The sequence below is a fragment of the Dermacentor variabilis genome, chromosome 11 (genome assembly GCF_050947875.1).
Source record: "Dermacentor variabilis isolate Ectoservices chromosome 11, ASM5094787v1, whole genome shotgun sequence".
Lineage (NCBI taxonomy): Eukaryota > Metazoa > Arthropoda > Arachnida > Ixodida > Ixodidae > Dermacentor > Dermacentor variabilis.
In genome coordinates, this window is record NC_134578.1 from 64733002 (window position 1) to 64758368 (window position 25367).

Below are 25367 nucleotides of genomic sequence, written 5' to 3' on the forward strand. Positions count from 1 at the left end.
GAAGTAATATATTTCGTGTTAGTTTCGGCAAGTGGGTGTGCTGAAATGGGTACGTTCTGATGTTTTATGAGCCCCTTTATCGCAAACTGGGGCGTGTTCCACAGCGTATGGGCCGCTGTTCTAAGAGAGAAAATCAATTAAATTTTTCCCTTGGTATACGGACTCCAACCCGTGAAAAAATTATTTAGACAATCTTGTCTGTATGTATTTCACACAAGCTCCACGTTGGCATTTTGGTGCGGTTGCATTCGAGGGCACCGAGTCGCCAGAGGGAAGCTCGAGAGTGAATTCCGCCTCTATACGCGCCTTCTATGCCCGCGTTTCGGTGGCTGTGGTATGGTGTGGCAATCGATTTCCGCAAACCTAGTCGGAGTGACGACGACATTCGTGGTGACATTGCTTCTGTCGGATTTGTCGCACTAAGGTTTCACTCCTTTTAGACTCCTTGCCATTGTCTTCTTCTAAGCAATTACTTTATACATATTCAAGGTGTAGTAGTTGCGCAGCAGAGAAGCATCTATTGCTGGTAATCTATTCAGGCATATTCCACACAGCTTTATTTAAGCATTTTGCTGCCCAATAACTCAAGTATATTCCTTAGGGAGTCTGAAATGAAAGTGTAATTCATATATTGTGTTTAACAATTCCAGTTCTTTGTAACATTGATGTTTGAATTTTCTCTTTCTTGTCTTCTACTTTTTATTTCAACGAAGGCTTGGTTTCGGGCGCCAGGTATTTAAATATGCCTACGGTCAGGGCTGCAAGCTTCCTTTTGGAAATACCAAAACCTAGTAATTTTATTTTGTAATAGCTTGGAGTTTGGATTTATCATGAGTCTTCAGTATTGTGTAAACACTGTGCTCTTGGAACTATATTTCACACAGAGATTTCTGTTTGGTTTCATGGGCAAAGGATCGGTGGGCAGCACTCAGGAAATACGCCAGTTGCACCTGCCGACGTGCTACAGAGGGGATCGTCTGTGCCTCGGCATCTGTGAGAAAAAATAGTTCTTAAATGAACCACTGCTAAGCAAATAGCACATTGAAGCATACTCTTGCTACAAATACATAATAATACATAATCCTAGCTTACGCTAAATAATTTCAAGATCCACATTTTGAAGATATAGCAGTTATCACGGTGAACATTGAAATAAAACTGAAAAGTGCTTTTTTTAAAGAAGGGACTTTGCACGGCCTGTTGTACTGCCGAGCCGCTTTGCTGTTGTTCTTAAAATGTTTATAATCGACTACTGGCTCTATTTCTTCCCTAATTACCCGATTGTACTCTTAGGAGTTTAAAGAACCTCTAAGTGCTATTTGCAGTCATCTCTAATGCAAACTCGGAAAAATTATATCCTCTAGATTGCAGTGGACGTGCAAAAAGTATTTTTGTACACCTATTTTCTTGAAAAAAATTGAAAATCGTTTTATTCTTTAGTGAAAAAACACAATGAATGTTTGAGCGGATTTAATGTGGAATGAAGAAAATCAGTGTGTTCTGCTGCGGGAGTTTAATTGCCAGTCAAGGCCAGCTGCATGCCGCAGTTACAAGGTTGGATGGGACGCAAAATTGGGCCGAAATAATTCATCATCATCGTCATCATAATCGTCATCATCATCGTCATCATCATCCTCGTTACGCCCACTGCAGGGCAAAGGCCTCTCAGATACTCCTCCAACTACCCCGGTCATGTACTAAATGAGGCCATATTGTCCCTGCAAACTTGCTGATCTCATCCGCCCACCTAACTTTCTGCCGCTACCTCCTACGCTTCCCTTCCCTTAGAATCAAATCCGTAACCCTTAATGACCATTGGTTATCTTGCCTCCTCATTATATATCCTACCCATGTCCATTTCTTTTTCTTGATTTCAACTAAGATGTCATTAACTCAAGTTTGTTCCCTCACCCCCAATCTGCCCTTTTCTTATATCTTAACGTTACACCCATCATTCTTCTTTCCAAAGCTCGTTGCGTCGTCCTCAATTTAAGTAGAACCCTTTTCGTAAGCCTCCAGGTTTCTGCCCCGTAGGTGAGTACTGGTAAGACACAGCTGCTACACACTTTTCTCTTGAGGGATAATGGCAACCTGTTTTTATGATCTGAGAATGCCTGCCAAACGCACCCCAGCACATTCGTATTCTGCTGATTATTTCAGTCTCATGACCCGGATCGGCGGTCACTACTTGCCCTAAGTAAATGTTTTCCCTTACCACTTCCAGTCCCTCGCTACCTACCACAAACTGCTGCTCTCTTCCGAGACTGTTAAAACATTACCTTAGTTTTCTGAAGTTTAATTTTTAGACCCACTCTTCTACTTTGCCTCTCCAGGCCAGTGAGCATGCATTGCAATCGGTCCCCTCAGTTACTAAGCAAGGCAATTTCATCACTCAATCGCAAGTTACTGAGTTATTCTCCATTAACTCTTATGCCCAATTCTTCCCAATCCAGGTCTCTGAATAGCAGCTGTAAACACGCTGTGAATAGCATTGGAGAGATCATATCTCCCTGCCTGACGCCTGTCTCTATAGGTATTTTGTTGCTTTTTTATGGAAGACTACAGTGGCTGTGGAGCCGCTATAGATATGTTTCAGTATTTTTACATATGGCACGTCTACACCCTGATTAGGTAATGCCTCCATGACTGCTGAGGTTTCGACTGAATCAAACGCTTTCTAGTAATCAATGAACGCTATATAGAAGGGTTGGTTGCATTTCGCACATTTCTCTATCACCTGATTGATAGTGGGAATATGGCCTAATGTTGAGTAGCCTTTACGGAATCCTGCCTGTTCCTTTGACGGAAGTCTAAGCTGTTCCTGATTCTGTTTGCGATTACCTTAATAAATACTTTGTAGGCAATGGATAGTAAGCTGATAATTCTATAATTGTTCAAGTCTTTGGCGTCCCCTTTCTTATCGATTAGGATTATGTTACTGTTCTTGCAAGATTCCGGTATGCTCGAAGTCATGAGGCATTGCGTATACAGGGTGGCCAGTTTTTATCGAACAATCTGCCCATCCTCCTTCAATAAATCTACTGTAGCCTGATCTTCCCAAGCTGCCTTTCCCCTTTGCGTAGCTCCCAACGCTTTCTTTACTTCTTCCGACCTTACTTGTGGGATATCGAACTCCTCTAGACTATTCTCTCTTCCATTATCATCGTGGGTGCCACTGGTACAGTGTAAATCTCTAGAGAACTTCTCAGCCAGTTGAACTATGTCATCCATATTAGTAATGATATTGCCGGATTCGTCTGTTAATGCATGCATCAGATTCTTGGCTATTCCTAGTTTATTCTTCACTGCTTTTAGGCTTCCTCCCTTCCTGTGAGCATGTTCAATTCTATCCATAATATACTTCCTTATGTCAGCTTGCTTACGCTCGTTGATAACCTTGGAAAGTTCTGCCAGTTCTATTCTAGCTGTTGGGTTAGAGGCTTTCATACATTGCCGTTTCTTGATCAGATTTTTCGTCTCCTGCGATCGCTTACTGTCATCCTGTCTAACGGAGTTACCGCCGACTTTTGTAGCACACACCTTAATGATGTCCATAAGATTGTCGTTCATATATATTTATTCATTCAAAATACGTTACAGGCCCGAAGAATGGGCATTGGGTAAGGGAAAAAAATATCTTCAACACTAAGCTCATCTTCCTGAGTTAAAGCCGAATACCTGTTCTGTAGCTTGATCCGGAAATCCTCGATTTTCCTCCTTACCGCTAACTCATTGATCGCCTTCCTGTGTGCCAGTTTCTTCCGTTCCCTCTAAAAGTTTAGGCTAATTCAAGTTCGTGCCATGCTATGGTCACTGAAGCGCACCTTGCCGAGCACGTCCAGATCTTCTATGATGCCAGGGTTAGGGAAGAGTATAAAGTCTATATAATTTCTAGTCTCGCCATTCGGGCTCCTCCTCGCCCACTTTCGGCTATCCCGCTTGCGGAAGAAGGTATTCATCATCCGCATCTTATTTTGTTCTGCAAACTCTACTAATAACTCTCCCTTGCTATTCCTGGAACCTGTGCCATATTCGCCCACTGACTTGTCTCCAGCCTGCTTCTGGCGTAAGATTACAAAGAAGTCGCCGTTGAGTATAGTGCATTCTGTTTTGACTTTACCCATTGCTGACTCCACGTCTTCATAGAAGCTTTCGATTTCCTGGACATCATGACTGGATGTAGGGACGTAGATTTGTACGACCTTCAATTTGTACCTCTTATTAAGTTTCACAAGACCTGCCACCCTCTCGTTAATGCTACAGAATTCCTGTATGTTACCAGCTATATCCTCATTAATCAGGAATCCGACTCCTTGTTCTCGTCTCTCTGCTAAGCCTTGGTAGCACAGGACGTGCCTGCTTTTTAGCACTACATATGCTTCTTTTGTCCTCCTAACTTCACTGAGCCCTATTATATCCCTTTTACTGCCCTCTAACTTCCCCAATAGCACTGCTAGACTTGCCTTCTAGACATTGTTCTAGCGTTAAACGTTGCCAGGTTCAGATTCCAATGGAGGCCTGTCCGGAACCAGGGATTCTTAGCATCCTCTGCTGCGTCGCAGGTCTGACCGCCGCCGTGGTCAGTTGCTTCGCAACTGACTTCGCAACCAAGTAATTAATCCTTAAATATGCAATAATTTACTGGTTTATTAGTATATTAAAATTTACGTGGAAGCAGGCATTGTTACATGTATGAACAGTACGTTCGAAATGATAATTACAGGTAACACAAATGTCTGCGCGTCTCATATCATCCGTCTGTCATCTTACTGCATGTTTACGTTATTCTAGCAAAATAAACAAGAAAGGGGGTTAACCGAGGGGCCAGATTTGTATTACTCATATAATAAAAAACCAACAAAGAAAGACACCACGAACCGTGGTGACTTTGGTATTTGGCTTCATATGATATGCCTAACAAAATACAGGTATTTTTGAATACCTTACAAGCCTTCAGGAACGTATTGGATAATGGTGGCAGTAGGATCAAATAAACGTAGAATAGGCGATACAGAACAAGCCCAAATTGCATCAGCGTAATCAAGGCTTTATTCATACGACGCAATGGCCTTCAAGATCAATTCAGTTAGTACAAAAACTAAAATACTTATAAAAAGTGACAATAGGAAAACGAACACACAGTGAGATACTAGTGAATATTACAAGGCGATTATCACAGTGTAGAGTACTAGCACAAAGCAGCAAAATCAGATCAATTGCTGAATCATTTCAATGCTCAGTGCAACATAAGAAAGAAAGAAAACAAGAAAGAAAGCGAGACATGGCAACATTACTTACGCTCTGCCCTCTTCGATAAGCTACACGTTTAGAGTCAATAAATGGTCTGTGAGCGCACAAGGTGTGTTTATCAGAATAAATAATGAACGTATGTACTTCAATATCAATAAATCAGGTTGTAGAAATGTACTGGCAAGAAGAACGGCACTACAGACATCTAGTTAAGACTAGAGAACTAGAAGATAAGATGTCATAATGTTGGAAGCTGAATTCGAGCATTATTTGGCATATGCAGTCTGAAAATCTTCCGCAATACACGAATGGAGAGGCAATGCACACGTTGTAATTCCCGCGGTCTGTCTTCAACGACCGCCACCGTGTGCACCAGAGCCGTCGGCTTACAGCGCCATACTCTCGCGGCCGGGTGACTGTGCCGCATTCATTTTTTATGTTGTCGGGGAGCGTGGCAAATAGGGTGGCAGGAGTAAAACTTGAGAGTGTGTCAATCTCGGACGCCATGTTGCAAATACTAAAATAGGTAAGAAACCACATTTATGGCTGCTTCCATTGAGGAGCAAAAACCAGGTCCCTCCTACTCACTTGTCCTTCTAATCCCCTTTGTCTGTGTTTATCAAAGAGGATCACTGCGATTGCGCTTCAGGTTCATGCCGCATCACTGCCTCGACTGAAGAAGTTGTGGGTGAGCTTGCGGACCGCAAGCGCAAGCCGGTCGAAGCGGGCATACCGGTACGCCATACTGTACGAAGTGGACATCGCCGTGACGTGGGGTTAAAAGAAGTACCGCGTAGTACGGTATTGAATCGCTGCCAGCATGACTTGGAACGATAGGTCCGATTGAATAAACGACTCCGCCACGGCTTGCACTGCTTCCGCCAGTGATAATGTACGACTACGTTCTAAAAATTGCTTTTGGGAACAGTGTTAAGGCATGTGCAGAGAGACGATATCGGCATCAATCGAAAGCTGTCGCCTTCCTACATGCGCTTTAGTGGATGTTACGATAGCAGCCGTTCTTTTATCACAGCTACCGTTTTTGTCTCGAAAATCGAGTACAAATTTCGTCGTCTGCGTAGGCTCCCATTCCTGAATCTTTACCTGCTCCGGGAACAAAATCTCTTGCCTACCACAGCGTGATGACTGCAATTGGCTCGTGTGGATTGACGTTCAGAACACGACCGTCACCAGCCTTTTTTCAGTGATCTACCTGCAGCTTTAGTTGTTTGTTCAAAACCCACTCGCTCCTTAGAAAATGCGCTCACTTCGTGGCGGCGACCCTTGGGGCATACACTATAAACAAAGAAATCTATAATGTAACTTTTGGCCGTGAATAACTTACGAAAGAATGGTTACAAGAGGTTTCTTTTCTTGTTTTCTATATTTTTGTGCATTCTGAAGGTTACAGTATCCAAAATGGTGCCATGTAATCTTTGCGCCATAAAATATGAGCAACGCGGTAACTTATGTTTCTAGAAGCGAGAATCTGCGCACATGTAGAGAGGATGTTTGTTGCTTGAAGTGCCCAAATATATGTATTTGAGCGACGGCGTGGGTGTGCTTTTGGCCACAAGGTAAATGTTATTATACCACAAACCCCTAGTGACCATCTGCGGCATAAAATCCGAGGCAAAACCAATGGTCTCATCAATCCCCACCCTTTACTTTTGTAGGCCTGCCATCCAATTACTGCGACCAACTCGAGATCCAGTGACCCAAACGCAGGATTTCTCCTCCCCCTCACAGAAAGCTCATCACTGAAGAGGCAGGAGCTCTCAGTCTTATTTAGACAAACACATTGCCAAACTACACAGATACTGCAAATGTACCCACAAACATATTGCCGCATCTGCCCCTGGTGCGGCGACACACGCCCTACGCTCTTTCACATCTCGTGGGGTTGCGGGGGCAAACGTCAACACTTAAATGCGCCTAGCACGTCATTTTATTGGAGGGCTGTACAGCTGACCGGCGGTACCCTGGCGGCACAAGCTCTCGCCCAGTAAGTACGTCGAGGAGCCATGGCGAGTGGAGTCCTGGAATGAGGACACCACCAACTCGACTTCAAGAGCAATGACCTCGATGGTCCAAATAAATGCTTTCTCTCTCTCTTTATTCTAAGCCCGCTCTCACTGCGGGGCGAGATGATTTAACTCGCAAATAAATTTCATTTTTTCAGGAAGAAAAATTAGCAGAGAGGGCAGAGACACAGTATATACACAAGATGACGAGAAAAAACAAACCGTCGTTCTGTGGTTTTGTGTACTGTGTCTCCGTCCTCTGCGCTGGCTTATATTTCTACAAATATAAACTGAGATTTACTCGGTTTATACGAGTGCATGGCTGACCTAGCTCGCGACACTTGGCGTCAATATATCTGCTTATCTGTGATATACTTATTTTAGCCAAGTATTGCCTCAGGTGCCTAGTGTATTCGTGTACATTCACTGAATAGTACGGTGGTAACCCACAGGTAATAATACAATTGCTGTTCAGATGTTTGTTAACGTGGTGGTGGTGTGCCAGATTTCGTATAGTCATAAATGCGGACGCTTTTAACTGCACGACTGTGGTACTAGTGTTTGAAACCTGATTTCTAGAACTCTGCGCGTTACTTTACTACGTCTGAATTTGTTCGTGCGCCAGGTACGATTGAAAATATGTGTGACAATACAGAACCATCGTGTATGCTTTATGCAGCACATAAGCAAACATGCTCGACTGAGGCTTCAATGTAAATAAACGGCGTGGGACGAACATGGATAACCGGGCAGAATTTCTGGTTATGTTGTGAAGAAATTCCACCCCGTGTTTTATTTTGTAATCTACCTAGGTGGTTCAGAAAAAGACAGTGGAGTTGCCGCACTGCCGAATCAGAGTTCTCTGCTTTGCAGATCAAAAGGTTAGTGGGTTCAGTACACCTGATAATTTTAAACTTCTGTGAAAAAAAGAAAACACCTTGTACTTGTGAAACCACTGCCCCTCACCTGCCGGTATTACCTGATTGCGTGCGTGTGCGCTGCTGGTGACGTCTGCGTTTCTGTATGTTTACGAATGCGCATGTTTTCAAAGTACGGCTACTGTATTAGTATTATTCGACCTGTTTTATAGAACTTTTCACGCATGTTCTCACCTTGTGTATTGATTTCTGTTGCGCAAGCCTACCTCCACACTCCGGGCAGGACTGAAGATGTTCGTGTTGTATATCAGACCGATGTGGGCACAGTTCATTCTTTCTACAAAATAAAAAAAAGACTGCTCGACTGAGGCGCCAGTGCCGCATGAACAACGATATAACCACGGTGGAAGACAGAAGTTATACGATGGCTGAGCAAGATGCGGGCGGTTAGCGTGAATAGCGTTAATTACCGCGTTTACGCGATGGTATACGTCACATTTCCAGTTGACATCACCTGCGAGTCCGGGGATGAATAGGAGCGGCCGGAAAAACTTTAAGATCTCTAAGGAATTCCGGCTCTGGAATTCTTTATTCTGTATTCCTTATACCGGGTCCGGACAAGCGAAAAAAAAGCGACGAAAGGATCAATATGGGATTTTGGTAGCGACAAAGATGTGTTATATTATCCCCAGTGTCCTTTTAACTGATCCGCTCTTTCCACAGCGTAGCCATGACGTCGTAGCAGCTCACTTCCTTCCACCGGGGCCGCGACCCGGGGTAGCAGGGCATAATTTCGCGGTTTCTATGAAATTACCCCGTTTTAAGCACTGTATTCTAGATTGGTAACACAGAGGAAAATACTGGATTGGCCAAAGTACCCCAGCAGAGCCCACAGTCTGGTTGCCCGACGAGGGAAATAAAACTTTATTATGACCTTGATGGAGTCCAGAAGTGGCGGGGGTTGGGTGACTAACCGCCATGGCGTTTTGGTTGGGGTATTCCGCTGTGTCCACGTAGGCTACGTCAGCGGTTTGGTCATAGCGCTGTTATTGTCGTTGAACTCTTTCTGCACGTCGCGCCAAATTGTCTTCACGGTGCATATAGCGAGGTATGGGCGCGATTACTAGCGGAGCGGGAATGTTTCGAGGGACGGGTAATTTTGGTCCAAATTTAGTGGTGTAGGTTGTGCCTAGGGTGCCTACAATGTGCCTGCCCGTGGTGGAATTTGCGAGTCGTTCGTATTGGGTAATACGAACAGATACAGATACTAGGTACAATAGGTAGGCGTTGCTGATGCACGTGCAGTTCTATCTCGGGAGTTGAGCGTCTGGACATCGACCTCCCCAATTAGGCTTGTACAGAAGGAGCTCCGATTTCTGTGGGGAGCACTCCAGGCCGCGCGGTTCTACGTATGCAACGACCTCTTTGATGGCTTGCTGCTTGGATGTCCCCGTCGCTGCCCCCGGTGGCCCGCAGGGTTAGATCATCTGTGTAAAGGCTATGCTTGATGTTGGAAATGCTAACTAATGCAGGTGGTAGTTCTAGAAACGCCTCGTCAAACAGAAAAGGGTACAGAACCGATCCTTGGGGCGTCACTTTGCTGCCGGAGTCAATAATTGGATACTGTAACCCTCCGATGGTATTGGTGGCCGTGTGACCTGTAAGGAACTTCTTGAGGTAGTTATATGTTCTATGTACAACTTGGAGCTGTGCTAGTTGGTTCAGTATGCCCTCACGCGTGACGTTATCGAAGGTCGTGGTTAGGTGTAGCCCAAAGATGGCTATGGTGTCCAGCCGGGAGCTTTTATTGCCATCGATAATTTGGCACTTGTGCTGAATCATGATATCCTGAGCAGACAGTTTAGGCCGGAAGCCAACCATCGTATTGGGGAAGAGGTCGTTGTCGTTCATACGTCTGTGTGAGCCTGTAAGAATGACGTGTTCGTGGACTTTCCGGCACATGAAGTAAGGGAGATAGGGCGGAGGTTTTCACGTAGGAAGCGCTTCCCTGGTTTGGGAATCATATATTTTGGCTTCTTCCCAATGTGGAGGGGAGGTTTCCAGTTTCCCAGCACGCGTTAAAATAAGCTGTGAGGGCTAGTATAGAATTCTCATCTAGGTTGCAAAGCATCTTATTAGAAATGGCTTCAGGTCCAGGGGCCGATTTAGTGCGGAGGGCGAGGATGGCTTCACGTACTTCTGCTGCTAGTATGGGCGCGTCCAGGTGGTCGTTAGTGGTGCCAGTATATGCTGGGGCGGGCGTAGTAGGTTGAGGTCCTGTCAGCTTTTGAAGAAATTCTGCGCCCGTGCCCGGATGGGTGTGAATAATTTTTTGGAAGTTGTGCTGTTGTGTGTTCTTGCTCTTGGCCAGATCGACGAAGCAACGGAGGATATTCCACGTTTTGGGAAGGTTTGGATGCCGCTCAATGCTGTCGCATGTGCTATTCCAATGTTGACAAGTTCTTGTGCTTAGCCTTCGATGTGAAAGGTGATAGTGCTAATACGTTTCCTGAGCGTTCGGTTGATGTTGTGTTTGTATCTACGTTGCAGACTGGCGATGGCTTCCAACATATGCAGTAATTTGCTATCGGCCTCCAGCAGATTCGCTTCCTCAGGCACCAATTTAGTGGCTTCGCTCCCGTCTTGCAGCAATTATGCGACCAAACCTTCCAAAGGGGGTTGGTTACCGGAGAAAGAGGTGAGAACTCTGGACTACCGGAAAGCGTCCCGATTCATTATGCGGATATGACAGCCATTGGGCTTTCGCGGGCCCGCACGAACTGTTGTTTGCATTAACCAGTGGTCGCAGCCCAAGTTGTCTTGTGTGTGGATCCAGTCTGCCTGTGGAATTCGTCTTGCGAATGTCAGGTCCCGAGTAGTGTCTCTGCTAACGCTGTTTCCCATACTAGTGGGACAAGTTGGATCCGTGACAAGAGTAAGACCTAGATAATGTCCGTCAAGTTATAGTTACCTTTCCTTTCGGCGGTCTTTGGGTATCCTCATGCCACCGCAGGGGCGTTGCGGCCCCCTACGATGAGCATGGGGGCTCCCCTAGCTAATTGATCTGCTTTGGTGAAAAGTAGAAAACTATGTTGTTGTTTGGGGTTGTTGCACACATTGAGAATGAAGAGGCTCTGTTGCGTGCGCCTCTTGCGGACGGAATGATCTCCAGGAGAATGTGGGCTGTTATATTATTGCCTGTGCAATGCTCTATATTCAGAATGTTTCGCCTAACTAGTGTGGTTACTTTTGGCCCGCGGTTATCATCGCAAACTGCGGTGTATGCCGCGTATGACGACAGCTTAGCCGGTTTTCAGGTCTCTTGTAATTCGACAACATCGGGGAAAGTATGTTGTGCGAGAAAGGTAATGTATTGCTCTGTGTGCTCGTTTTCGCCGAAAGCCCCGGCAGTTCCACTGCCAAATGCTGTAGGTAACTCGTTCGGGATTACTCGCAGCCATCTTTGTTGGGACGCGAGTGCGGCTTCTTTAGGGGACCTCCTCTTGAACGAAGTAGGGTGTTTTCCAATTCTGTCAAACGGGTGCTGCGATTCTGAGCCCAGGTTGCGACGATGTCTTGAAGAACTTTGCGCATGTCGTCCATTCTTTCCTGTTGCTGTTGTTCTTTTGTCGCAAAGGGTTGCTCAATTCTGCGCAGTAGTAGCGTTTGGAGTTTCGTAGTAAGGAGGGTGTCCATTGCGCGTTCGAAAGCCTTTGCGACGGTGGCGTCGATCAATGTGGCAACCCTACAGTCTAATGCTTCGCTGAGGTTGCGTTCTATCCGCTGTTGCAGCTGAGTGAGGGCCTCACAGCTGGCATTTCCTTCCGAAGTGTATGCTGCTGTTGCCGCTCTTGAGATTGGTTCGAAGGGCTTTGCGTTTGTGCGGGGTTGGTTGTTGGATGGTTTGCGGGCAATATATAGCAGGGATAGGAAGGATGTCTGCATTTGCTGGTAAGTGTTTCGGTTGTATGTGTGGAAGTTGTGATTTCAGCTTAGGGTTTTATGTCTTGTACCTCAGCACGTAAGTATCGGAGCAGTTGCATGAAGCTGTGCATGGTAGCGTCAATGTGTTCACCGGGGTTTCTATAGGCTGTGTGGTGTGACCTGTGTGGACGACAATGCTGGCCCAAGCTGGGCCAGCATTGGGGACCTTGGGACCGTGGGACCCAAGGGATTGGGACCTTGGGGGGTGAGTCTTGCACTTTAACTGTGGTCCTTCTAAGTATGGCGTTTACTTGGTGCTGCGTCGGTGTTGAATTCGGTCCGCTGCGGGAGTGGCTGCGTCCCTCTGACTGACTGCAACCTCGGGAGCGGCTGCGTCTACGAGAGCGGCTGCGTTCACGTGAGTTGCTGCGTTCGGGACCCTGCGGTTGTGGCGTCGACTTCAATGTTGGCAGAGCTAAGTCTCCATTTGCTGAAGTCGATGGCCCCGTCTCCTAGTCCACTCCTTGCTGTTCCAGTCGTAGGCGTTCCCATCGTCGTTGGAATAGGAGGTGTGGTGTCTAGAAGCCGTGATGGCAGGCCTTATCACCAGTCGGGTGGCCTTTGCCGCAGAGCGTAGCAAGAGTGACAGGGTTTATCAGCCGGTGGTTTACTGTGTCACAGCTCTTGCATTTCTTCAGGGTTGGAGTGGGGCATACATCGGCCCTATGGCCGATGGTCCCGCAGATGTCGCAGACCTCGATGCGCTTCTTATGTAGACAGCATTCGTATTCTGCTCAGCGGTAGTAGACATGGTATGGTACTTGATTTCCGTTGCATACAATGAGCACTGAATTACTATTGTCCATGAGTCGGGCGTAGGGTTCGTCTTGTAAACGAGACTTGGTAATGTCTTCTTCCGTGTCATGAAGGGATGTTATATATAACATCCTTCATATGACACTTTTGGCTGTTGATTGTGGCGTGTGCTGTGGCATCGTAGCCGACTGCTCCGATAGGGAGACTGCGGATGCGGCAGTATTTTTCGGAGTTAGACATGACTGGCGTGCTAACTACAATGACGTTATTATCCGCGCATGAGCGGTAAATGTCATGCTCTGCTTCTTTGGTAGTAATGCCCGTAATCTGTAGCGTTGATTGTCGCGTGCCTGGGCGTCTCCTAGTTTGGACACGTTGAAACCGGCTCTTGGGTGAAAGGCGATCTTGACATCGGATGCCGTGGTGCGCGTGGGCGTAGTGCCGACTGCTCGGTACTCTCGGTGGGTACCCTTTGCTGTTGCACTGTAGGGCTGCGTGTATGAGTAGGGATGGTGTCTGCGTAGTGTGCCTTTACTTATGGTGGCTGACATGCCACCCTCTTTCAAGGGTAGTTTCTTCGGGGGCTATTTCCGTGCCTTCAACCTCTACTACCTCTATGACGAGGGAGGGGCTGCGCTTCTCACGGGGGTACGAGTCGTAGGGCAAAGTCCTCGGGAGCCGGGCGGCCGACAATGACGCCGCGCACCTTCGTAGCTGCGGCGCACCTGTTTCTCGGCCAGATGAAGGCGCTGAAGATTTCGTTAGGGTTAGCAACCTTGTGGTTAGCGTTAGCAATCTTATGGTCGTAGAAACCCTTCTCCTAAGTCCGTGGCGTCGAGACTGGTCTTCATCGGTAGCTGACCACTTCCGGAAACTGCTTCGGACGGTAGTATGGGTCCAGCCGCGGTTGTTTACCCATAAGAGTTTGATACATACGCAGCCCACACTAGGCACGTGCACTCCGTCAGCGTCGTCGTCTTTCCTTCGCTTCGCCGAAAGGTTAGTGGTCTGAACACAAATGCACATTTTGTAAAACATTTTTTTCAGTCTTTTTATGAACTTCAGTGTATTTGTTTCATGTGTTGCATTGAGTGTTGTCAAATTTAAAGTTCTCTTTGAGTTAAAAGTTGATCTCGTGTTTGCTTTAGGTGATAGGAGGTGTTAGATTTTACTATAGCATTAAAGGTGCAGGTATATGTCGGTATACCCTTGGTGATTCGTGCTGTATATCCTAAACTGATACTCTGTAAACTGCAGGCGCATGTACCTTACACACACACACACACACAGATATATATATATATATATATATATATATATATATATATATATATATATATATATATATATATATATATATATATATATATATATATATATATATATAGCTATGTTAGCATAGCTGTTTCTTATCTTAGCCCTCTTCCATTAATTTTGAATTTTTTAGAAGATTTGGTGGTCTTTGTGTTTTCTGTGTTTATAGCACTAATCTTCAGCTTTCATCAAGTGGCTGCTTTGATGTCTCCTCAGAAATGTGATAGTCTGTAGTCACATTATTACATTGCCTCTTTTTTTACCAGTTGTATGTTTACTGCGGCTTTCATAAAGAAATCAAGCTGCCTTAACACCTCACTTTAAAGCGTGGCTTGTTGTGTGCATATTTTCACATCATGGTATCAGTGTCTATTTTATTTATATTGTGAGGGGAGCATTCTTTTGTTTACCTTATGGAAGTTGAGATTTCATGTGAAAGTCTTCCTTTATTACATGGCGTATTCATACTGGTTCCTCTTTTCACCCTGCTAACAGTTACATAATACGAGCTCGGACTTATAGTGCATTAAAGGGAGCACTTATTGTGGTAGATATTTACTCTTGTACTTGCTCACTACATGAGAAAACTATTTTACATATATAGTGCCTTGATAACACGTCCATCACCTATGAAACGTAGGTTTTGTTTAATACAGCCCAGACAGAGCAAGTCCGGCTACTTTGTGTAATCGTAAGCGTCGTTGTGGGAGGTATGCATTTCTATTGTGGTATTTATGTCTATCCTCAGTGATAATAAAGGCGGTGATCATTTTAATATCTTAGTCTGTCTGTAGACCTTTCTTTTTCTCATGGGTATTATTCGTACACGTCAAATCACAGTTCACGGGACTTCTGCATTTGGTCACCCTGAGCAAACACCAAGGACATCTTTAATAAGAGACTTTACCATAAGTATTGCGCCGTTTAAAGGTTACACATGCTCGAGCAAGTAACCTATGTTTTTCTGAAGGTTTTATACCTTCGTAAAGGTTACATTCCAAAAAAAGCATGTACCCTGTATAAAAAAAGTAACCTTTGCATTTGTAACCTTTGCAAAGATAAAAATGTAAAGGTTACAGTGTTGTAATTTCTATGTTATAGGTGCAAAAAACAGGAAAATCTGCGCCCTCGTAAAGGTTGCGCCGTGTTTAAAGTGTAGTTGGTACTAGTGATAGTTTCCACAACTTGGGCTATTACTTACATTGCCAACCATTTTTTCCCTATTCTACAGAGATGCTTTCGTAATAAAGTAGAATGTTGTTTTCGACGCATATCAAATAACTTTTCAAATTGCTTTAAATTGTCAATAATTTTTTGTGTACCTTGATGTTAAAATGACTCCGAATCTTTGCAGCTTCTTCTTGATTTCTAAATTTATGTCTTTTAACTTTTGCCATTCTAACAAGGCATTATTTTTATTGAATAATATTACCATGCTATTAAAAACCTAATAATAATTCTATTAAAGGCATGTAAAGTACCTTGCTTCTTAGTGAATCCCCTGTAGTGAGTGAGAGCCACTATTTGGACATAATAACATGAGGAAGATCTTTGCCATCTTTCTGGAATAAAATGACGGCATAGCAAGCGCTGATTTCGGCTCTTGCGGTGTATAGCCTGTACCCTACTTGAAGCCTGGTCTGCCAAACAGCGAGGTCTTCTGCATTTACGCACGCTTTTGACCCCTTCTGAGCAGATTTTCCACATTAAATCTTATCATTTGAATGTGGGTTATAATTGCCAAAAACAAGCGATAATTCGTGAACGTTTTTTTTTCGAAAAAAATTGAAACTTCGTTGGGCAAGATATTTCATTGGAAAATTGAGATTCTCACCTCTCGGTCCATAAGCTTCCGTTCGAGCAGCTATACCTTACGCAAGGACGCTCGCTGTCTTTTGTTCCTCCATTATTCAGGTGTGAATTGTCTGGGAGGTCGCAATCATCTGGAAATAAAGAAAATTCAAGCAGTAGAGTGAGCATGGTGAACTTTGCAGAGCAGCTCACTGTGGGTCTTGGTATCCCGTATGTAGAAATGGTTATCTGTTTTGAAGAAGCAAAGCCTATCTTGGTTGTTGCTGCGCTTTTTGCGAGCTGTGGAAGTATTTCTGGAATTCACATGATTTTTGCATATTATTAATCTTTAGTCGCTGTTTAAAAAAATAAATATGATGGATGAGTTTCAACATGAGGTTATATTGTGAAAAATTTGGAGTTAGCAGAGAAATAGGTAGATATTACTTACACTCTGTTGTGCAAGATGACAGCTTTGCCCACAGAAGGATACCACAAACAATATTCATAAGCATTCTTGGCTTTTTTCTTCTACTCTTTATCCACCTGAAAATTTGCATCAAGCGTAACTCTTAATTTGAAACTCAATTTAATGGGAGAATAATACCATAAAGCTTGAGCAAGCTGCATCATTGAAAGCGCGATCTTTTGTGCCGATGAGATGGGAAGTCTATGCCGCAATAAAACGGTGCTTTCTTGAGTCACACCACAAAAAACCTGGCACCTTCAGCAGTAAAAGCGCGTGAACACCATGCCGGGTCGGGATGACGTCCCGTTACCGCAATCAGGATATCCGGTTTGCTTTTTTTGGGAATGAATGAAAAAAGCTTCTTTTCAATCTTGGGCGTCCTAACGTAAAGCTATTCCTATCTGTTTTATTGTGATACCTATTATATGGACACAGTAGGTGCATTTCTGCCATCGCCGTCGGCGTAGCCAAGAGCTTCCGTATAGATTCCAAGAGTGATAAAGTCGTCGCCGCGCGCAGTATGATGTACGTGTTAGTTAACGTGTGAGAGGATGAGCTGGTGTTAGTGGCTCAGTCCGGCCTCGGAAACTCCGCCGCTTCCGTGGCATAGGTAATTGGCGTCATCCAGCGGGAGGGCGGGAAAGCAACTCCGCTTCCCTTGCAAGGCCTCTTAGATTGGCGCGCTCGGCGCGCGCCGATAAAGGAGGCTGTGCCCTTTCACCCCTCCTCTTAACTCATCTGCCCTTACCTTCCCATGTGACTCCCTTACTTTCGACTGTCCTCGCACGCGCCAACCGGCACGGCGCCACCTTAGCCCCCTGCATGAATTTTCATGTTTCGTTATCTGCTATTATGCCCACACTACAGATGGATCACCAGAGGAGCACCAGTAAATCTGGCGAAAACTAAACGCCTCAATTCTGGTAATCATACAGCTGTCTCTGCTGCTCCTGTAAGGCCTATAGGGGGGTTCGGGCGAGCTGCTTGTCGTGGTCGGGGCGTGCGATCCCGTCGCGGGCGTATTCAGTGGCAGATCGTGCGGGCGACGGTACTAACGTCTCTGCGGGTAAGGCGGATTCTGCGCGTATATGGAATAGAATGTGAATAGAAGTTGGCATAAGACAGCTGACATAAGGAAGTATAATATGGATAGAATTGAACATGCTCTCAGGAACGGAGGAAGCCTAAAAGCAGTGAAGAAGAAACTAGGAATTGGCGAGAATCAGATGTATGCGTTAAGAGACAAAGCCGGCAATATCATTACTAATATGGATGAGATAGTTCAAGTGGCTTAGGTGTTCTGCAGTGATTTATACAGTAACAGTGGCACCTACGACGAGAATGGAAGAGAAAATAGTCTAGAGGAGTTCGAAATCTCACAGGTAACGCCGGAAGAAGTAAAGAAAGCCTTGGAAGATATGAAAAGAGTGAAGGCAAATGGGGAGGATCAGGTAACAGCAGATTTGTTGAAGGATGGTGGGCAGAATGTTTTAGAGGAACTGGCCACCCTGTATACACAATGCCTCATGACCTCAAGCATAGCAGAATCTTGGAAGAATGCTATCATAATCCTGATCCATCAGAAAGGGGACGCCAGAGACTTGAAAAATTATAGACCGATCAGCTTACTGACAGTTGCCTACAAACTATTTGCTAAGGTAATCGCAAATAGAATCAGGAACACTTTAGACTTCTGTCAAGCAAAGGACCAGGCAGGATTCCGCAAAGGCTACTCAACAATAGACCATATTCACACTATCAATCAGGTGATAGAGAAATGTGCGGATTATAACCAACCCTTATATATAGCTTTCATTGAATACGAAAAGCGTTTGATTCTGTCGAAATCTCAACAGTCATGGAGGCATTGCGGAATCAGGGTGTAGACGAGCCGTATGCAAAAATACTGAAACATATCTATAGCGGCTCCGCAGCCACCGTAGTCCGCCATAAAAAAAAGCAACAAAATCCCAATAAAGAAAGATGTCAGGCAGGGAGATACGATCTCTCCAATGCTAGTGACAGCGTGTTTACAGGAGGTATTAGAGACCTGGTATGGGAAGAATTGGGGATAATAGTTGATCGCAAATACCTTAGTAACTTGCGATTCGCTGATGATATTGCCTTGCTTAGTAACTCAGGGGACCAATTGCAATGCATGCTCACTGACCTGGAGAGGCAAAGCAGTAGAGTTGGTCTATTTTTAATCTGCAGAAAACTAATGTTTAACAGTCTCCGAAGAGAACAGCAATTTACAATAGGTAGCGAGGCACTGGAATTGGTAAGGGATTACATCTACTTAGGGCAGGTAGTGACGGCGGATGCGGATCATGAAACGGAAATAACCAGAAGAATAAGAATGGGTTGGGGTGCGTTTGGCAGGCATTCTCAGATCATGAACAGCAGGTTGCCATTATTCCCCAAGAGAAAAGTGTACAATACCTGTGTCTTACCAGTACTCACCTACGGGGCATAAACATGAAGGCTTACGAAAAGGGTTCTACTCATATTGAGGACGGCGCAACGAGCTATGCAAAGAAGAGTGATGGGTGTAACGTTAAGGGATAAGAAAAGAGTACATTGTGTGAGGGAACAAACGCGAGTTAATAACATCTTAGTTAAAATCAAGAAAAAAGAAAGGGGGGGGCATTGGCAGGACATGTAATGAGGAGGGAAGATAACCGAGGGTCATTAAGGGTTACGGACTGGATTCCAAGGGAAGGAAAGCGTAGCAGGGGCGGCAGAAAGTTAGGTGGGCAGATGAGATTAAGAAGTTTGCAGGGAAGACATGGCCACCATTATTATATGACCGGGGTTGTTGGAGAAGTATGGGAGAGGCCTTTGCCCTGCAGTGGGCGTAACCAGGCTGATGATGATGATGGTTAGAAGTTCGTGAGGGCAATGCTCGACGACGGTGCAGAGAATGACGATGTTCCTCTCAGAGATGATGTGCCGGGCAGACCACGCGCCAAAAATAGCGACGGTCCCTACGTCGGTGACTTGTGCGCTCGGTTCGTGGTAGGCGTCAGTGTTTGCTTGAACCGGTGGCGAAGAGCAACACTCCTAATGGACACATGTGCCCCGGTGTCCGCCAAAGTGCAGACAGAAACATTGTCAACAAGAACATCCAAATATTCCGGCTCGCGGGTATGGTGAAGAGAGGATTTTGTGCCAATGTCGTTAATAATGCTGCGCCCCCTGAGGCTGCACTGTCTAGTTTTTAGGTCGGCGGTGCTGCGAATAGGTCAGAAAAGGAGCACGGCGTGAACGAAGCGAACGAGATTGATAGCAGAAGGAAGAATGCGAGCGGGCCTAGCGGGGTCTTTTCAGAGGTGTCGTAGGATCAGATGATGGGTTGGGTGTAGAGGGCGCGAATGAAATTGTCGGACAAGAAGGACTAGGGTGGTCGGCAGAAGAATAGCGTGTCTGAGAGGTCAAGGGGCAGCGGTAGTGGCGAGCGGTATGCCCGATGCGTCAGCAGTTGAAATATATCGGCTAGTCGTCAATTGCGTGGCAGTCCGATAGGTTCGGTTCTCCATAGAAGCAGTAAGAGTAGCGAAGTGGGACGGTATGGGGAAAAAACTTCAGAGGAAACGGCATGAACTGAGGGAAGGCAGACGTTTGACAATTCCTGGTGGTCGATGGTCGGTATCAAAATCATCGCGACAGCAGGAGCAGATGACGGGAACGAAGTGACCACCGGTTGTGCGGCTCCGACCTCACGAAGAATGATGCGGGTTGAGTGGTCACATCATCAGGGCTGACGGAAAAGGTTGTTACAAGATGACGCAGCAGTTGTGTTGGAAAGGTCCGTGAAGTGTTTGGATACTCAGCGGCTTTTAGCATACTCGAGATGACAGCATTCCTTAAGGATCATATCGATTCTGTTGAAGTTTTTAGGTACCAGTAGATCGAAGACCTCGTTAGCAACGCCTTGGACGACTTACCATGCTCCGACATGTTAGCGGTGCTCTTGCTACAAACGGCAATGTAATCGAGAGTGTCTGAAATGTAGGACTCGGCCTACGTCTGTACAGGTGTGGCCATGGCCTGCCTTGCATTCTGTTGGCTACCAAACCGATTACGAAAAAGGATGGTGGAGTTTCTCTTTCAGGAGGTCCCAGTTCATGATCTCTTCGGGAACCTGGAACCATGCCTTTGGAGGGCCGCTGAGGCAGAAAGTAACCATAAGTGCGACCATAATAGTAGGATCCCACCTCTGAGTTGTCCTGACACGTACATACAAGCGGAGGTGTTCATCGGCATCAGTACTGCTGAATCCGGGAAAAACGCCAGGATCCGGGGGGGGGGGGGTTATAGTGACGTAGGTCGAGGCCTGAGGCACAGATGCCTGCGTAGATGAAGTGACGCAAACAGGAGCCGAAGTTGTGGTGTCGGCGTCACCACCACTACTAAGCTCCATTTCTGGTACGGCGTCCTCTTACAAAGCGGAATTTGGGGGGTTTTACTTGGGCCCAATATAATGAACTATTTTTGAAAGCAGGCGGAGTCATTGAAGACTGTTTCACCTCCACTGCAGGTAAGCCCATTATTGCCCTAACTACTGGATCGGCCCACACATTCCTGTCCACGCACCGGGATTCGGACGCCGGCCGACCAGGGTAACCCCCACCCCCTTGCGAACCCATCCCCACCATTGCACAGAATCGGCACACCTAGTATTGTCGCCCATGGGGACGTAAGCCAGCCAAAGTATATCCCCTTATAACGCGTGCGGGGGATGCATATAGCGGCTAGAGGCTAACATCTTAGCTGTAAAATGAATTCTTTGTCAAGTACAGTTCCCTGAAAGCAAATAACAATGAAGCGCTAACGATAACAGTGACCGAAATTGGCTACTGTTGAACGTAAATGGTACTCAGCTGTCTGCTTAAATCGCGTGACACATAAAGATAAAGATTAGCCGCGCATAGCACGGTGAACGTCCGCGGAAGAGCTCCATACGGCGCAATAAAGACAGGGATTGTGCAATAACAGGACTATTTTGAGAACGTGCTTAGAACATCGAGACGCACTGTAAGTGTTCATTTGAAATATACAGTCTTTATTTCACGTATCAGCGGCGTGAAAAAAAAAATTTGACGACCACTTCGCTTTGAAGTACACAATTGACTGGAAACTTGAACATTATTTCAACCACCGAGTGTGGGTAAAAGCTACAAATAGAGAACTCTCGTATAGCAACCAAGAAATATTCGAGGATAAAACCACAATATCGATGTGATACTTACATAGAGTCCCAGTTTCTTCAAGTGGTGAGCATTCGTCAAATGGTATATTTGTTGCTTGCGCGAAGCTGCCAAGACAACAACTGCCGACTAAAAGCAAGGTGCGAGGTAGGCAATTGTAAGCACGCAAAGATCACTCCTGACACATGCATGTGCACGCGTGCTCAAGAAAATAAAAACGCTGTAGCAAACAAGAATTATTTTGGAATCTCATTATTTCCCACGTGTACGATTTTCCTGCTCTGGCACTGCTGCCCTTTCTTCACATACCAAAAGTGCAACTGCTGTCAGCCTTTGTTGTGTTTTTGAAACGAGCAGCACTACGTTATAGGTTGTCTCAATACTTGTCATCATGGTACACCTTTACATATGGTTCTCTGCCGCGTCTAACCTGCTTGGAACAGCTGGACGATCTTTATCTGCAGTTGAAGTTAAATTATGACTTCTCAGTAGCAGTAACGTTGTTTTGAGTCGAGCATTGGAGGGCGGAGTTTTCAAGCTGTCGAAGTTACCAATAAACATTTCTGAACATGATGCCTAAATAAGTTCAGAAAAAAAAATCTGAGTACGCGGTAGTATTTTCGTTATGATTGATCTTCATTGCGATAACATGCAAAGCAACAAATTTTTTTAGCGGAAGATGTCGTGGTAGGCAGAATACTTGATCTTCAAGAATAGCGATATTTACTGCCCTGCAAGTCACCTAATAGACCTCAACACTTTTTCAGACTTCCTAATTTCTCTAAAACACAGCGTCTGCGTTCAATCTTTTAATAGTATCTGGCTTTTAAAGAATCGTCAGTACAAGCAAAAGATTATGTTATGTATAGTCGACTTCGCGAAAACTAAACTCCCCTAAGTAGAAGCCTTAAATATCCAGAGGAAGCAAAATCAAGAATGCTCCCACCGCGGCTCGCGGCAGCCGCGAAGAGCTACGACCGAGACGATCAGCTCTGGGCCGTCCAGCAGGTCCTCGAAGCGCTCGAAAGGCACGGACCCAGCGAGCCGGCAACGGCGAGCGGAGACCCGCGCCGAGTAACGGCGACTTCGAGGATGACGTAGGCCCTCGTCGGGGCGCGCGAGCGCCCAACTGCAGGCATAAATAAAGTTGCCTCCAATCCAATCCAATAGGCACAATATTAGCAACTTTTGTGAGCGATTGCTTAAGCTTTTGTTGCCAACGGTACGCACAATGTTCACAATCTTGGTTTGAACAGAACACATATTTTGTGAACTGGGGGTAAAGTGGGTTTACACAAAACTGCCACCTACCAGATCAATGTACATAAGAAGGGAAATTAGACGTACATATCAATGACGATGCTATTTATACTAAAGAAAATCTAATCCATGAGGCAGCTGCAGCGAATACAATGGAAATTAAAATCTTGAATTAATGGTGTTTATATCATTGGGATTTCCCTAGAGAAATAATGATCCGCGTGGAAGAAGAAAACACTACGAAATAGGAAGGATCTTGTGGTAATGTTACAACTTCTGCTTCATCGACACTGCCAAGAACAATAAATCTGAGAAGACGCCCATGTTACCTCTTTTGCCGAGCACGTTGACGATATAAATTACTATACGTGTAAAAAAGTTCCAGTGTGTGTCGTTTTTCAACAAGTATACTTGAAAGACGCCAGTGCTTTTCGAGCATGAAAAGTGCGAAGAATCATTCGGGATAATTCTCATAAAAAAAACCAATCTGTAAAGCAATTTACAGCATTCGAAAACCTACTACCGCAGTCAACAGCAATAGCTGAGAGTGTCTTTTACAACGAAGCCACTAGCCTCAAGTTGGTCTGGACTTTTCATGTCCGTGTGCGCGGTGCGCACGCAAAAATATGGGCCGATCTCGGACACAGTGCAAAAAGCGAGAAGAACACAGTGTGCGGCTTCTCCAAGAGGCATCACATGACGACGTCAGGTGACATCATCATTCGACGGAGACGCCATGGCGTGATGCTAGATTTGATGTAAGGACGTCATCAGATTACGTCATGCGGCGATACCGTCACGTATGAATGCTGTTCTTGTATATTCGAATTGCAATCCGAAGCTATCACGTCTGATGCTCGCGCGTAAGTCGCACCTAGTGAATTTACTCGCGTCAATTACTTGGAGAAAGTCAATTAGTTTAATAACGCGCAAACACTTGGCAGGGGGATTAGGAGAGCGAGGATGTACACTGCACTTCCGTAAATGTGCGTGCGCGTGTGACATACGTGTGCACACGATGTACCTATCCTTGGGGCGTGGGCACTCTGCCCACTGCATCTGTCGCACAGTATGTGATGCGACCGTCGTCGACATTATGGCAAACACTGTCGAAAAAGTGTGCCTCCAACTAGCTAGCGTACACGGCACCGATAGAGAGAACTCAGACTGCAGCCGGAAAACGGCTTTGTGTTTCGGCTTCCGCGTAACATAAATATGTTTTCCGCTATATTGAAATTGCGGTTTGAAGCTATCATGTCTACAGCTAGTGCGTAAATAATGCATTAGAATGGTCTGACGCATTTACTCTGAAAAATCGAATAATTCAATATGGTATTTACGCTCGGCAAAGGGCATAGAGGAAAGAACATGTATGCTGCAATTCCGCACGCGTGCGTGAGCGCGTGACGTACATTGCTTGTGTAGCTTGTACTTCTCTAGCTTCTCTTTCAGATGATAAAATGAAAGCAATTTTTTGACAAGAATGACGAGAATGCTTTCCGAATTCGCTGGAATGGTAATTTATATTAGCCGAACAAAATGTTCAGCGAAAAAATAACAGAAATGAAGACAAACAAAGACTTCAACAATCATAACGAAGACGACCAAATGTAGGATTGCTTCCAGCTTGCGCTTGTTGAAGCACCGCAGCTTCAGGAGCCTGAAATATAAAGTTTCCTTTTTTTCTAATGCCCGCTACTGATCACATTAATTTCTATGTCTCCATATTTGCGAATATACCCTAAACGGGCAGAGTTACCGTTATGGGAACCGTCCCAGTGTCACCAGGCATTTTTTATTGTTTACTATGCCATCGATGCCTTTGGCTAGATGAAGTCAATGCAGTAGTCGAATCAGTCATCCTTGAAGTCGTCCTCCAGATACACTGGTTCCTTTTTTGCAAGTGAACGACGAACAAACTTCGTTCAATACAAATCAAATTCAGCTTGATCGAATCAATGAGTGCTAATAGGCATACTACGGCCGGTCGACACCTGTAAATGATGCCCTCCCATTTCTCAAGTGTGGCTTGTTTTTGCATGGCAGTATGCAAATACAAGATTCATGGTTGCTTGTAGTATTGGCACCGTCAAGTAGCTACTGTGGCGTACGCTCATTAAGAAGTGCTGTTTATAAGTACATAGCAGCTTACATTGCTAAACACATGAACCAGAAAAAATTTGGGCTTAAAGTGTAAATTTTTCTTCATGAAAAATTGTTTCTGTACCGGCGTTATCTACAATGCAATACTTCATATATGTGATAAACTCATTCCATCGATTAAACATGTATTGGGACCGTGTTGAGGGCATTCAATGATATAAATGGTAGAAATGACACGCCGCGCATGCGTTAAAAGAAAGCGAAAAAACACGCGAATTTAATTAGCACAATGATATGAGGCAAAGGAATAGTCAAACCAAAGTATAGG

The 25367-nt window shown here is 45.2% G+C and overlaps 1 long non-coding RNA gene across 1 annotated transcript; it reads right to left on the reverse strand.

Moving 5' to 3' along the window:
* Positions 1–675: 675 nt before the first annotated feature.
* LOC142564242 (uncharacterized) lies at positions 676–21799 on the reverse strand. The gene is made up of 4 exons (XR_012824534.1): positions 21719–21799; positions 16449–16543; positions 16041–16149; positions 676–991 (listed from the first exon to the last, which is right to left on the reverse strand). It is a non-coding gene; the product is annotated as an uncharacterized LOC142564242 (long non-coding RNA).
* Between the last annotated feature and the right edge of the window lie 3568 nt (positions 21800–25367).